The 16,160-nt window shown below is 40.6% G+C and overlaps 1 long non-coding RNA gene across 1 annotated transcript; it reads left to right on the top strand.

Annotated features, from left to right (window-relative positions):
• Positions 1–7,079: 7,079 nt before the first annotated feature.
• Positions 7,080–12,777, top strand: LOC126084695 (uncharacterized). The gene is made up of 3 exons (XR_007519054.1): positions 7,080–7,378; positions 8,001–8,151; positions 9,615–12,777. It is a non-coding gene; the product is annotated as an uncharacterized LOC126084695 (long non-coding RNA).
• Positions 12,778–16,160: the final 3,383 nt, after the last annotated feature.

Raw genomic sequence — 16,160 nt, 5'->3', positions numbered from 1 at the left:
CTGGGCATCCTGTATTTTTCTTTGCTAACTCTGGCAAGCCTATAATCCCGCTGTGTTTGAAAATGAGCTAACATTTAGGAATGGGCAGACTTCACATACAAGTCCAGATTTCTGGCTTGTCTTTAAAAAATCTGATCTGCCAAGACTGAGCCCCTATTTTCTCATGGCAACTTTTGGCAGGAGCTGAGTTTGGCTGCTCTTTGGAAAGGGCACACATTCTCCTGGCTACGTTAACCACCCCCTCCCCTCTGCCCCCCAATTCCACTCATGCATTTAGTTTAACTGCCTGGCAACACAGACTTCTGAGTCTGCAACCCCAGGAAAACACAGGTGGCACCATCTCCTCTAGGATGACACTCCTGAACCAGTTCTGAGTTCAAACAACACTCTGCATTTATTAAATGTCTAAGAGATTGACGTGCGTGGCACACGGCCCTGGATGATGCAGCCTCTGCTGACTTCTCCAGCATCTTCTCCTGCTACTTCCCACCTTCCACTTGACAACCCAGCAGTTCATGGTGCTGATCCTCACCTCTAGGTTCTTGTTCTTGCTGTACTCTCTCTGCCTGAAGTGTTTCTCTCCACCTCCTCACCCACAACTCCAACTCCTCTGTTGGGAGCTAGCTTAAGTGTCCTTTACTTCAGGCCTCTCTCTATACCTTATGGCACCATGTATAAAGCATGGTGGTGTGGGGCAGAAAACCTGCAGCCACCTTGCCAGGTGACCTTGAATAAAAGTAATTTAACCTTCTGTGCCTCATTTTTCTCAAGTCCAAAAGGAGCTTGTGATGATATTAATATCTATCTTGCAGTTATTCTAAGAATTAAATCAGCCTACATAAGCAGAGCGCTCAAAGAGTAGTGACCGTAAGTGCATATTCAGTTTTTGTTGTTAGTTGCTGTCTAGTTGGCTTTGACTCAATGTGAACTTAGGTATCACAGAATGAAATGTTGCCAGTCCTGAGTCGTCATCTTTATGATTGTTGGCATATTCAAGTCCACTCTTGTGGCTATTGTGTCAATCCATCTCACTGAGGGTTTCCCTCATTTTTGCTGACACTCTGTATTACCAAACGTGATGTCATTTTCTAGTAATTGGTCTTTCCTGATGATGTGTGCAAAGTAAGCAAGCTAAAGTCTTGCCATCCTCACTTCTAAAGTGCATTCTAGTTGTATGTCTTCTAAGACTGGTTTGTTCATTCTTTTGGCAGACCACAGTATTTTCAATATTCTTTGCCAACACCACAATTCAAATGTATCAATTTTTCTTCTGCCTTCCGTTTTCACTGTTCAGTTTTTGCATGCATACAAGGACACTTAAAAGGCCAGGGCGTGGGTCAGATGCACCTTAGTCATCAAAGTGACATTTTTACTTTTTAAAACTTTAAAGAAGTCTTTTGCAGCAGATTTGTCCATTGCAATATGTCGTTTCATTTCTTGACTGCTGCTTCCATGGATGTTGACTGTTGATCGAAATAGAATGAAATCATTGACAACTTCAATTTTTTCTTCATTGATCATGATGTTGTTTATCAGTCCAGTTGTGAAGATTTTCATTTTTTTCACATTCAGGTGTAATCCATACTGAAGGATGTAGTCTCTGATCTTCATCAGTAAATGCTTCAAACTATCTTCCCTTTCGGTAAGAAAGGTTGTGTCATCTGCATGTTGTTGTTGTTGTTAGGTGCTGTCGAGTCAGTTCCGACTCATAGCAACCCTAACGAAACACTGCCCAGTCCTGAGCCATCCTTACAATCGTTGTTATGCTTGAGCTCATTGCTGCAGCCACTGTGTCAATCCACCTTGTTGAGGGTCTTCCTCTTTTCTGCTGACCCTGTATTCTGCCAAGCATGATGTCCTTCTCCAGGGACTCATCCCTCCTGACAACATGTCCAAAGTATGTAAGACGCAGTCCTGCCACCCTTGCCTCTAAGGAGCAATCTGGCCGCACTTCTTCCAAGACAGATTTGTTCGTTATTTTGGTAGTCCATGGTATATTCAATATTCTTCGCCAACACCACAATTCAAAGGCATCAACTCTTCTTCGGTCTTCCTTATTCACTGTCTAGCTTTCACATGCATATGATGCAATTGAAAATACCATGGCTTGGGTCAGGCGCACCTTAGTCTTCAGGGTGACATCTTTGTTCTTCAAGACTTTGAAGAGGTCCTTTGCAGATTTGCCCAGTGCAACGCGTCTTTGGATTTCTTGACTGCTGCTTCTGTGGTTGTTGATTGTGGATCCAAGTAAAATGAAATCCTTGACAACTTCAATCTTTTCTCCGTTTATCATGATGTTGCTCACTGGTCCAGTTGTGAGGATTTTTGTTTTCTTTATGTTGAGGTGTAATCCATTCTGAAGGCTGTGGTCTTTGATCTTCATTAGTAAGTGCTTCAAGTCCTTTTCACTTTCAGTGAGCAAGGTTGTGTTACCTGCATAACACAGGTTGTTAATGAGTCTTCCTCCAATCCTGATGCCCGGTTCTTCTTTGTATAGTCCAGCTTCTCAGATTATTTGTTCAGCATACAGATTAAATAGGTATGGTCAAAGAATACAACCCTGATGCACATCTTTCCTGACTTTAAACCAATCAGTATCCCCTTGTTCTGTCCGAACAACTGCCTCTTGATCTATGGAAAGGTTCCTCATGAGCACAATTAAGTGTTCTGGAATTCCCATTCTTCGCAGTGTTATCCATAGTTTGTTATGATCCACACAGTCCAATGCCTTTGCATAGTCAATAAAACACAGGTAAACAGCCTTCTGGAATTCTCTGCTTTCAGCCAGGATCCATCTGACATCAGCAATGATATCCCTGGTTCCACGTCCTCTTCTGAAGCCAGCCTGAATTTCTGTCGATATACTGCTGCAGCCGTTTTTGAATGATCTTCAGCAAAATTTTGCTTGCGTGTGATATAAATGATATTGTTCTATAATTTCTACATTCAGTTGGATCACCTTTCTTGAGGAATAGGCATAAATATGGATCTCTTCCAGTCAGTTGGCCAGGAAGCTGTCTCCATATTGGCATAGACTAGTGAGCACCTCCAGTGCTGCATCTGTTTGTTGAAACATCTCAGCTGATATTCCATCAATTCCTGGAGCCTTGTTTTTCACCAATGCCTTCAGAGCAGCTTGGACTTCTTCCTTCAGTACCATTGGTTCCTGATCATATGCCACCTCTTGAAATGGTTGAATATCAATTAATTCTTTTTGGCAGAATGATTCTGTGTATTCCTTCCATCTTCTTTGATGCTTCCTGCATCGTTTAATATTTTCCCCATGGAATTCTTCACTATTGCAACTCAAGGCCTGAATTTTTTTCTTCAGTTCTTTCAGCTTGAGAAACGCCGAGCATGTTCTTCCCTTTTGGTTTTCCATCTCCAGCTCTTTGCACATGTCTTTCTCCAATCTTGATGCTGTGCTCTTCTTCATACAGTCCAGCTTCTTGGATTATTTGTTCACCATACAAATTGAGAAACTAAGGTGAAAGAATGCAACCCTGCTGCACACTTTTTCCCATCTGTCAGTTTATCATACTGTGGTGGCTATGATGCTAGAAGCTATGCCACTAGTATTTCAAATATCAGCAGAGTCACCCATGGTGGACAGCCTGCAGCAGACCTTCCAGATTAAGACAGACTAGGAAGAAAGGCCTGGCAATCCACTTCCTAAAATCAGCCAATGAAAACCTTATGGATAACCATGATCTCAGGGAATATCTAGCTCAATTGGCATAACACAGTTTATAAAGAATATGTTCTACATTCTACTTTGGTGAATAGCGTCTGGGGTCTTAAAAGCCTGTGAGCAGCCATCTAGGATACTCCACTGGTCTCACCCTTTTGCGGGCAAAGAAGAAAGAAGAAAACTTAAGATACAGGGAAAGATGAGTCCAAAGGACTAACGGACTACATCTACCACAGCCTCCACCAGACTGAGTCCAGTACAATGAGATGCTGCCTGGCTACCACCACTGACTGCTCTGACAAGGATCACAATAGAGGGTCCTGGACAGAGCTAGAGAAAAATGTAGAACAAAAGTCTAATTCAAAAAGAAAGACCAGACTTGCTGGCCTGACAGAGACTGGAGAAATCCTGAGACTACGGCCCTCACACACCCTTTCAGCTCAGTAATGAGGTCACTCCTGAGGTTCACCCTTGAGCCAAAGATTGAACAGGCCTACGGAATGAAACAAGACTAAAGGGGCACACCAGCCTTGGGGCAGGGACTAGAACGCAGGAAGGAACCCGAAAGCTGGTAATAGGGAACCCAGGTTTGAGAACGGAGAGTGCTGACATGTTGTGGGGTTGTTAACCAATGTCATATAACAACGTGTGTACTGTTGGATGAAAAACTAGTTTGTTCTGTAAACCTTCATCTAAAGTATGGCAAAAAAATAAAAAAGAAAACCTTATGGATAATAGAACATTCACTTTTTAAAATGCCTATTCTTTATTAGTCATTCCACAATTATTTACTGGACCCAGTGTGTGCCAAGTACTAAGCTCAGGACACAGAACATACAATAAACTGTCAAAGATACTGACACAAAGGAGCCATCACTTTAGGGGAATAGTCCAACAAGTAAGCAGTAAATTAATAAACTACTGTAGGTAAGGATATGAAGGAGCCATCGCTCTAGGGGAATGTACCAACAAGTAAAAAGGAATTTATAATGCAGTGGGGTAAATGCTATGGGGAATTAGGGGTTTTAAAGAAATCTAGGGGTGGGATAGGAGTGGAGGAGTAAAGTTTACGGAGCTAGGGAAAACTTCCAAAGGAAAGAACATTTAAAATGAGAATTGACAGAATGAGGAGTTAGAGTGATGGAAGAGGCAACTTGGCTTTACCACAGGGGACTAAAACTTACACCTTCTCTTCCTCTTTGTTTGAAGCTCGAAGGCCTGCATGTTGTTTATCTCTGTATGCCCAGTTCTAGCACGGTGCTTGGTATACTGCTGATGCTTAATAAAAGATTTTTGCACCAAACATGACCCAAAACTCACGAGGTTACTGTTTTCAACCTTTAAACATTACTTGTATTCAAGGCTGGTAAATAAAAAAGCTGTCTGCTCAAAGATCTTATATTCTGAAATTTTATTCCCACACGGATGTACAAAATTGGCCCCAACATGACAGTGGTTTAACAATTTTTCCTCCAAACGAAGATGACTAGAGCAGAGATGCAAAAAAAATGTGAAACAAGAGGGGATTTGAAAGGCACAGAGGGAAGGAAATGAGAGGTCTATAGGGGAAGTACTGGCCAAAGGACCAGCAAGTAAAGAAAAGCCTTCTCAGCTCTTAATATGGCTATGGAAACCATCTGTATGGCAGCAAAGAAAAAAAGCATAACAGTAGAAAAGTACTTTTTTTTTTTTTTAGCATCAGTGCACAGAAAACACATGAGTAATTCCAAAAGCCATTTTAGTTTGACCTTTGAATGCTACCTGAAACACTGATTTGGGCAATGACATATGTCTTCACCAGTGGCCTACAGCTGTACCATAAATAGGCTTCAAAGTGGCTCGGATGGGAATCATAGAAGCAAACATACCAGGCACTACTCTACATCAGGCATCTTTTACACATTTAATCCTTGAATCAATCTTTTGAGGTAAAATCCAATAATTAGTCCCATTCCACAGATGGGGAAACTGAGAACAGAAACAGGTTAAGAAACTTACCCAAGGTCACAGAGTTAGTAACAGAGGGGGCAATCCCTAAGGCAAACAGTGCCGAAGCAGAGTCATCACTCTGACCACTGTGCTCATAGCCAGCTCTTTCCTGGTTGATACTTAGCTCTTTGACTAAAAAAATTCTGTAAAACTTTTCACAATTCCTTTTCTCCTCAAACCAAAGGAATGAGGGGTGGGGGCAGCTTATTTGAGAGTAAGCTGTTGTCTGACTCCCACCCTACAGAGTAGAACTTCCCCACAGGGTTTCCAAGGCTGTAATCTTTATGGAAGCAGACTGCCACATTTTGAAGTGACGGCCACGTTTTTCTCCCAAAGAGCAGCGTGGTGGTTTCCAATCACCCACCTTGCTGTTTAACAGCCCAGCGCTTTAACTACTGACCACCAGGGCTACTGATTTGAGAGTACAAGTCTGTAATCCTACTCCATTTTCCCCCCCAAGTTAAGGTTCGCAGACTGTTGCTGGGATAGGAACTTAAAGTGCATGGCCCCCAAACTAGTGGCTGCACAATAAGTGTTTATTTTCTCCTCTTGGCAAGAGGCATAATTAGGACTAAGGAAATTCTTAATGACTTTTTTTGGGGGGGGCTAGTGTACTTTCCGATACATAACACAACCTTTCCCAGGCTGCAATGTTTAAAAATTGACAGGTGGTGGCCTGAACATGCAAAGGTAAAAAATCCAGTCAATTTAAGCAAAGTCCCAAACCAGGTGGCTATCTCGGCGCCCTGCTTGTGCCTAGGCTGACTTGCAAAGAAGGTCCAATGCTGGGGGTCTGGAAAAGGTCTACTTCCCCTGGCCTCGCCCCTCCTCTGCCTTTGACCCCCATTTCCTCAGCTGATCTTTACCCCTATCCTCGCTCTAGCATTTGGCTTAAAAACTAGACCAAATAAATTGGTCCTCTCAGAACAGCTGGCGACCAAGGTATGCAAACTTCCGCTTAGCCGCGAGGTGGGAGGCCGAATTTTGAGGAAGGCGCTGTGGATACTGGCGCCCGGCAGTGCTCGTCACCGCCTAAGCCGGGAGGAAACTCGCCTCGGCCGCCGGGCTGCACTCGCACGGCGCTTTCAGACAGGTCTTAGCGACACACAGTGTGGTCCTGGTCGAAGTCGACGGTGTCGCAGGCGGCCAGGGAGAAGTGCCAGTCACTGCGCTGAGCCATCCCTCCGCTGGGGGCATCAGCGAACGCCCGGGCTCTGGGGAAAGTGCACAGAGAGCGTGGGCGGGACTCTCTTGGGCTGGACCGGACCTGACTGGACCAGAAGGAACATGGAGGGGCGAGGCGTGGAGGGGCGGGGCGGGGCTGAGGCCTTGGAGCTTCTGTGAGCACCGCCCAGGCAGCGCTTCTTCCGCGTCCCCCGCCCCTCTCTTAAACCAGCGTTCCCTGCTGCCCAGCCCCAGCCTTGTGCCTGCCCTGTTATGGAGGGTTAAGGCATTTGAGGGCCCTAAACGCTAATAATCTGTGGTGCCGCCTCCTGTTTACTCAGCATTCAGACGGGATATGTGAGTTATAGATATATATGTACATATGTGGAGCCCTAGTGGCTCCGTGGTTAAGAGCTCGGCTGCTAATCAAAAGGTCAGCAGTTCGAATCCACTAGACTCCTTGGAAACCCTATGGGGCAGATCTGCTCTGTCCTGTAAGGTCACTATGAGTCTAATTTGCCTCCATGGCAACGGGTATGTACATATGTGTGTTTTAGCTATCCATGATGTAACTTTTTTTTTTTTTAATGCGACCGTAATATTAGTTGGAATTCCTTGTGGCGTAGTGGTTAAGTGCTACAGCTGCTAAGGAAAAGGTAGGCGGTTCAAATCCACCAGGTGCTCCTTGGAAACTCTATGGGGCAGTTCTACTCTGACCTATGGGGTCGCTATGAGTTGGAATCAACTCCACGGCAATGGTTTTTTTTGTGTGTGATTGAACACAAAAATGGTGTATGCCATTTTAGCAGAATGAGATGAACTGGATTTTAAAATTTTTAGTGGATGCTAAGATTTTTGCTATATACATTTTCTACAGAAAGAATATTCCACATAGTCTACAACAAAGAAAATGAGTCAGTGAATTTAGTTCTTTCAACAATAAGATTCTGTTCTCCCACAACAAAAAATTGACCTTACCAGTTTTGCTGGTAAATGCTTGTTTCATAATATATGCTATAATTATAAATGAGCAAATGAGAAGATATCATAAAAGAAAATTTAAAGATCAGAAAACAAATATTACAACAAATTACTATATTTTATTTTTAGATAAATCTTTAGCATGTTATAATTGTTATTTCTATTTCTACTCTAGGAAACCGTTGTGGCCTTGTGGTTAAGAGCTATGGCTGCCAACCAAACGGTCGGTAGTTCATATCCACCAGGTGCTCCTTGGAAGCCCTATGGGGCAGTTCTACTCTGTCCTGTCGGGTTGCCATGAGTCAGAATCGACTCGACGGCAACAGGTAGATATATATTTTTACTCTTACAAACTCTTCAATGATTTTGTCACAATTAAGCTGCTGAACAGTATCTACTTCCATACATAATAAGGATAATGAATTGAGTTTTTCTTGAATTGTTGTATGCTGAGGTTTTTAGAGTCTCTTCAGGGATGAAAATGAGTGCTCTGTTGTACAGTTTGTATTATTGAAGTTATGAATATGCATAAAGCAGTTTCAATATTGGGAAATATGCATTATGTTCTATCCTCTATTATGAAATCATATATGCCTACGTGAGTAAAATTTGTCTTTCCTGAATCTGTAAACTTAGTTCTCATAAAATAATAAAATTGTAGGCCTTCTCCGTAAAGGTTGGTGTTTCAGTCATCGGGGTAAGCCTGCACTAAATTCTTGGATGCCTTCACACAGTCTTCATCAGGTATATCCACATTGGTTAAGAAGGAAAATCTATTTGAAAGAACTTCATATGCTTTCACACTTCTTTTCACGAAAGATTCAAGTGTGTTAATGATGTATAGTATGTGGTTATGCAAAATTGATCTCTGGCACTCAATACTTCTGGAGCACTTTTGTCACTTGTTTCTTTCTAGTGCTTCTGTGACGGTGAACTGCTTGATAATCATGGTGAACTGCTTGATAATCAGTATTTGGCAGTGTTTGTTTTATTGTGTTTCCAGAATTTTCAAAATCTTCTCTTAAAGTATGTAAATATCCTGTTAATGACTGGCAGAGATGTGCATGTCTTTAAATTTACTTCTGAATCTTGGGAAGCTTGACTCCCAGAAAAAAACCAAATGCTGTAATATATTGTTCCACTTAACCAACATTTTTGTTTGAGTTTTGTTGGCGATGTTTTCAGCTTCTCTTTTGGTATTTTCTTTTTTTGTCTGGTCTTCAGCAATATATTCTAAGTCATTTAGAATCTGAGTATAGGAAAAAAACAAAACATTGCTATTGAGTTGATTCCGACTCATAGCAACCCTATAGGACAGAGTAGAACTGTCCCTTAGAGTCCCCAAGGGGTGACTGGTGGATTCAAAGTGCCAACCTTTTTGTTTGCAGCTGTAACTCTTAACCACTATGCCACCAGGGTTTCTGAATCTGTATATACAATTCCAGGTTGTCCAGAAGCAGCTGACTTTTTTTTCTACTGTTCAGTTACTGTACACATTTTTTGCCACCTCTCCTTGCTGATGGACAGTTCTTAAAACATATTTAGGCAATGATAGAGTATAAAATGTCTTTCTAATATATGTTGGGAAGCACAAACTATAGCAACGAGTGTAATTCTGCAATCTGCCCACCTCTGAGTAGAGGTGGCAAGAAATGTGTAGTGTAACTGAACAGAAAAAAAAAAAAATCATCTGGTTCCAGACAACAGTCCACTAAGTGAATGCACAGCACATAGTATGAAAATGGCATATTCATTATGTTCTAAAATTTCCTGTTGTATGCCTTTGTAGTATTGCATTGGGCAAATCTGCTGCAAAAGACCTCTTAAAAGTGTTAAAAAGCAAAGATGTCACTTTGAGGACTAAGGTGCACCTGACCCAAGCCATGGTATTTTTCATCACCTCATATGCATGTGAAAACTGGACAATAAATAAGGAAAACTGAAGAAGAATTGATGCCTTTGAATTATGGTATTGGCAAAGAATATTGAATATACCATGGACTGCCAGAAGAACAAAGAAATCTGTCTTATAGGAAGTACAGCCAGAATACTCTTTGGGAGCAAGGATGGTGAGACTTCTTCTCACATACTTTGGACATGTTATCAGGACGAACCAGTCCCTGGGGAGGAACATCATGACTGGTGAAGTAGAGGGTGAGGAAAAGAAAGAAAGATCCTCAATGAGATGGATCAACAGTGGCTGCAGTAATGGGCTCAAGCATAGCAGGAATTGTGAAGATGTTACAGGATGGGCAGTGTTTTGTTCTATTGTACACAGGGTCACTATGAGTTGGAACTGACTTGATGAGACCTAACAACAGCAACAATGCCTTTTAACACACTGACATATTGCCAGCATTATTATAGGATTGGCCTCTGCACTTAGAAAAATCAATTTTGCAAACTTCACATAAATAGTGACGTACTTGATTTGCAATTCTTCATTGGCATGACTTTTTAAGCTAGTAAATGCGATAAATAGCTCGACAGGTTTCCGTCTGTTGGCGATATGTACCTTAAAACAATATGTAGTTGATGTGTGTGAGAAAGATCAGGAATGAAATCTACAGACAAAATGAAATATCAAGCTGCACTTATTTCACTGAAAATAGGTAATAGAACTTTATCACTTATTAAGTTTATTAATTCTTCACTTTTTTTTAGACATAATACTATGGGTTACCCTTTCCTGTGTTATCATATTTTGAGGTGTGACCTGCCATAAATGGATCAAACTGAGTAACAAGTCTAAGTAAGCCAAAAAAATGTCCATTTTGTGGGGACCCAAACACTTCATTTCTTCCTCAAAAAAGATGGTCCGTGTTCAATGATTGTTATAATGACAGTAACAAAACATAACAGAATGGCTTTCCAGTACTAATGTTCTTCATTAATCTGTGTTTCCAGTTCATGAGTTGAGCCAAAACCATGTCTTTGGTTTAAATGTGACAACATACAAGCTCTGTGAATTGAACTGTTTTCCTGTTTATCAGTCATATTAGAGTTGTGCCAATTGTTAAACCCATCCATAGCAAATCGAGAATTAAATGACTGAGGACTGAATAGTCTGCAAACGAAATAATATACAGAGCTGACTGATGAGAATACAGTAGCCACTCCCTGTTTTAATTTTTACCATTAGCTTTGCACCATAGAGATATATTCTGGCTATAGCACCTTATTTGTTTACCATCCAGAAAGTTTCAACATGAATTTTCAAATGGTCCACCGTGACTTTGAAAATCACTTGGCCCTGTTTCTATCCAATAATTTACACCATTAGAAGAAAAATTATTCCACGAAGTAGGATCTGTATTTCTGTTATTTATGGGATCTGCAGATCAGACATTTCAGATTCTAAAGTAGTTTCACTTTCTACACAATTATTATTATTATTATTTTACTACAGGAAGGAGTAGATGCAGAAATTGGAACAAATTCTATTATATTTGTATTTTTATTAGTAATTTCAGCAGTAGCAGTAGTAGCACAACCATTTGCACCCATTAAACTAGAGCATACAATGAAAGAAGTCTCTTCTGATTTGTTGTTTTGAAAAGGAAGTTAATTTTGGAATTGTCTTTCAGTATTCACAAATCCTTCTTATCTTCTGTGAGCTTTCGTTTTTGTACTCCACTTAGTTGTTTCATTTACCTAAATATGAAATAAAATTATGTCACTTTTTAAATTTGGTTCTACCATAGCAAATAAATTTGAATAATTGAAAATAAATAAAATTTATAACACAAGTAAAATTTATAAAGTAAAATTTACATTCGAATTTGGACGTTAACACAAAGATTATATCAGAAAGTTACTAAGTAAAAAAGAAAATTGATTTGGAACATGCAATTTTCTTCTTCAGGTTCCAGATAAAACCAAAAAACCAAACCCGCTGCCATCAAGTTAATTCCACAATCTTATAGGACAGAGTAAAACTGCCCTACGGGGTTTCCAAGGAATGCCTGGGGGATTTGAGCTGCCAGCCTTTTGGTTAGCAGCCGTAGCTCTTAACCACTATGCCACCAGGGTCCAAGATAGTCAAAAGAAATAGTACTTACTAGGCAGTTGGAAATAATTTTTCATTTGTCATACGATGTTTGTTGGCAGGCCCTTTGCAGATTTCCAAGAGTGTTTTTAGTCTTGAAATAATACTTAAAAACTTAGTCACTCACTTTCTCACTTTCCGTCCTTTGATGCTGCATCCTCACAGTTCGTTAGACTACTGCTGATACCTGATGGGGCGAGATCTATTACAAAGGGCGTGATACAAATACAAGGATTTGCTCAATCTGAAGATGTGTTATGTGGGACAGGACCAGATACATCATGAGTCATGTAAATATAGTGCCACTGGAGTGTTTTTAGGTGGTCGATGAAAGAGAACTGAATGTGAAGTTATACCTGATTGCTACAAAATGAAATGGAAAATATAATTGTCATTGTATACAAAATTTATGAAATGTACATTTTCTATCCTTTTGGAATTATTCACTTCCCATATTCGGAGATATGTACATAATTGATATAAAAATAGCACCACTTCTCAACGAGCAAGTTTGTTTTGTGAATCATAGCAATGTCAATCAGTTTTGTAAAAGAATGAAGGGAGATGAAAAATAAAATACATTTGTATAGTTTTTATTATCTAAATATCATTTATTTCCTGAAGGAATTGTTCAATTTCCTTACAAGAAGATAGGTAAATATTCCAATAAAATATAAGTGTAATGTTCTGATAAACACCCTTTGTTGCTTTCCTGGAAGACGAATTTAGAAATACACTCATTGTTGCAAAACAGAAACACATTTAGCACAATAAATAAATTTTGAAATTCGCATCCTCTTAATGTGCCTAATACCTAAAAAAAACCAAAACCAAACCCATTGCTGTCACATCAATTCCGACTCATAGTGACCCTATAGGACAGAGTAGAACTGCCCCATAGGGTTTCCAAGGAGCGCCTGGTGGATTCAAACTGCTAACCTTTTGCTTAGCAGCCATAGCTCTTAACCACTACGCCACCAGGGTTTCCCTAATACCTATAGAGTAATATAAAGTGCTGCATCCTGTGCAACAGACCAAAAAAAAAAAAAAAAAAAAAAATTGATACATAAATTAAAACTTTTCATGTTAGATAAATACTATTATTTCCAAATATTCTTTGGATGTTTGCTGTGTTAGTATTATATTAAATTATTACCTGTGTTAGTATTATGTTACATGTATGCTAGCTTCAATCTGTGTGTATGCCAAACATTTTAAAGTTATAAATGTTATTGTTTACACAACTGAGGACATAACTCTACGTAAGTGTTCTACAGTTTAAAAGTAACTAGATTGAATTCATTGCAATGGTCGACTTATTTGAGTTCCCTCACTTTTGTATGTGATGTGGGACTGGAGTTCCCGTTGATTGTTTACCAGGAAGTGTGCAAGAGCACACCCTTGTGTTTATATCATGGCAAAGAGCATTGCTGTTGCCCTTGGCTGGAGTTGCTGGATCAGCAGACATGGATGTACAAGACGGTTCTCTCAAAATGAATCAGAGACCTGTTATCTATTCATATGATCCATCCTTGCCCCGTAACTGCTTATGCTGGATACAGTTGCATATTGGGTGAATGTAGCAAGAGTTAGACTTGACAGCCCACCCCCACCTCTTTTTTATTATTCTCTCCCAAGAGACCCACTGAAATCAGTTACACTGGAGGGGACTGCAGGAGACAGATGTCAATGAAGGTGTTGAAGTAGTAGGGGCCTCATAGCTTAAACAGTCTTGCACCTGGGCACCCTCAGAACCCTGCATGAACTTGATTTCTGGCCAGCACTTTATCACACATTGGAGGTGGTATCAGTTTCATTTAGTGCCCTGCCCATTCCCTTCCACTGTGGAGCTTGCTTTTCTTTGTGTCTTGTTTCTTGGCATCTATGGGTCTTTGCTTTGGATGAGTGCCCTTATTTTGTTGATGCCCTAAGCATGGCTTACCTAATCTGTTTTGTACCTGCCTGCATCTGCTGGACACCTAGCCTGTGGGCTCCTGCTGCTCAGTTACCTGCACCACAGTGTACCGAGGGCGGGATGTTACCAGGGGTGGTGCCACTAATGGAGGAATTTGGGGGTGGGGGGCATGAAACTAAGACCCTGTTGGTGTGTAACCCTTGCCGAAGGTTGTCACGAAATAAACCTGCTCTCCCCTTCATCTTCAGGCACAGCAGAAACCTGGCGTTTGTAAGATTAGGCCTGACCTCTTAATACTTGCATGCAGAATAATGTACGATTACGGGGAGAATTTTATTGACTAGTATCTCTCTGACTCAGTTAGCCTAGAATTTGAAAGTTCTTTTCTTCCTTGTGATCTCTGACCATAGGCTGAATCCAAAACTTTATATTGGATATTTTCCTAAGTAGTAAAATGGAAAGCATTACCATTTCACTCTTCCAAGTGCATTCATTTTCATTAGACATTACAAAGAACCATTTTAAAAATGGCACCAGTTAAAGAAACCAATATTGTTTTGTTATTTGTTAATTCCATTTTTTTAAAATCATAATGAAGAAGTTTTCTATGACAAAACATAAGGGGGGGGGAACCTCCAGAGAACATACTACTGAAAAGAAAACTTTAAGATTTTAAGCTTTACAGAGGCCAAAATTATTTGAGTGACTGTTTTCTCAATTCCTGCAAGGACTGTGCATAGCTAGTATCATTTTAGATGCATAAATGGAGAGTTAATTCATTACATACCATGAATGCCTTAGGGTATTTAATTGTCTCCCGGAATTCCTTGATGAGAAGAGCTAGGATTTAGAGGGCTTTACAATACAGCTCCTTACTTAAAAAAGAAAATAACAAATTTATTATCATCATACTGCTTCTATTTCACATTAAAAGGAACATGTCCAATGGCAAAAAATCAATAGTCATAACATAATGAAAATATAATTGGTTGAGAATTACATTTAACCCTTACAAATACTATCCCTTATGAGACTAGTAGACCAATCAAGGAATTCATTTACTGCAATAAATAGTTCGATTGACTGTGACACTTATTATACCTAGTGGACCCATTTGAATAAATTGATAACTTGTTCTATTATAACCCTTAAAAGCCCTAAACAAATCTCTCTGGAATAGGAACAGGAGAGAATCCTCAAGCAGAATTGCATTGTTCTCTGATAAGAGTCCTACAACCAAGTCTTTGATGTCTATGAATCAAAGAGAAAACAGTAAATTACACCATAGCTTGTATCATTTTCCATTCATGAGTCTGTTGGCCATGGAGCATTCCTCACCCCCTTTCTCCCCTCAATTAAGTGCCTGATGAGGTCAAACTTTCAGGTAAACTACACGTTGAAGGCCACAGGTCACCTCGAAGCATGTTTTGCTTTATTGTGGGAATAAGCACTTTTGGGAGTCCCTAGGTGGTGCAAACTGTTAGGCTGTGCGCTAGGCTGCTAACGGAAAGACTGGCAGTTGGAGTCTACCCAGAAGCTTCTCAGAAGAAAGGCTTGGGGATCTACTTCTGAAAAATCAGCCCATTGAAAATCCTGTGGAGAACAGTTCTTTTCTGAAACACATGGGGTCACCCTCAGTCAGAATGGAGTAGATGGCAGCTGGTTACTGGGAAGCATTTTAGAGATTTCCCTTAGTAACGTAAATATACAAGCACATTCATTGCCAGAGGGAAGAATGTAAACACATTATTTTTTTGATTACTTAGCAAAACCTGTAAGGAGTCCTGGTGGTGCAGTGGGTAAATGCTCCTGCTACTAACCGAAAGGTCTGTGGTTCGAACTCATCAACCACTCCAAGGGAGAAAGATGTGGCAATCTGCTTCGTAAAGATTATAGCCTTGGAAACCCTGTGGGGGCAGTTCTACTCTGTTCTTATAGGGCCCTTATGCGTCAGAGTTGGCTCCACAATGGCAATGATTTAGCAAAAACTAAACAAACCAACCAACCCACTGCCATGGAGTCCATTCCGACTGACAGCGACCCAATAGGACAGAGTAGAACCAGCACATAGGGTTTCCGAGGGGCTGTAAATCTTTAGGGAGCACACTGCCACGTTTCTCCTGCACAGAGGCTGGTGGGCTAGAACGGTCGACCTTTCGGTTAACAGTCAGCGCTTTAATCACTGCATCACCAGGGCCCCTTAGCAAAAACTACCTCTTACTGAGTGTGCTAAAATGTGGACAGGAGGTGGATTTATTTATTATTAAGGGGACCCTGGGGCATTCTTTCTGACTCATGTTGGAATCTACCCAACAGCAATGGGTTATGTTTTTTGGGGGCATACTTAAAGAAAGAGAAAATGACTCCAACCC

This window comes from Elephas maximus, chromosome 1 (genome assembly GCF_024166365.1).
Source record: "Elephas maximus indicus isolate mEleMax1 chromosome 1, mEleMax1 primary haplotype, whole genome shotgun sequence".
NCBI lineage: Eukaryota > Metazoa > Chordata > Mammalia > Proboscidea > Elephantidae > Elephas > Elephas maximus.
This window is presented reverse-complemented; position numbering and strand designations above follow the sequence as displayed.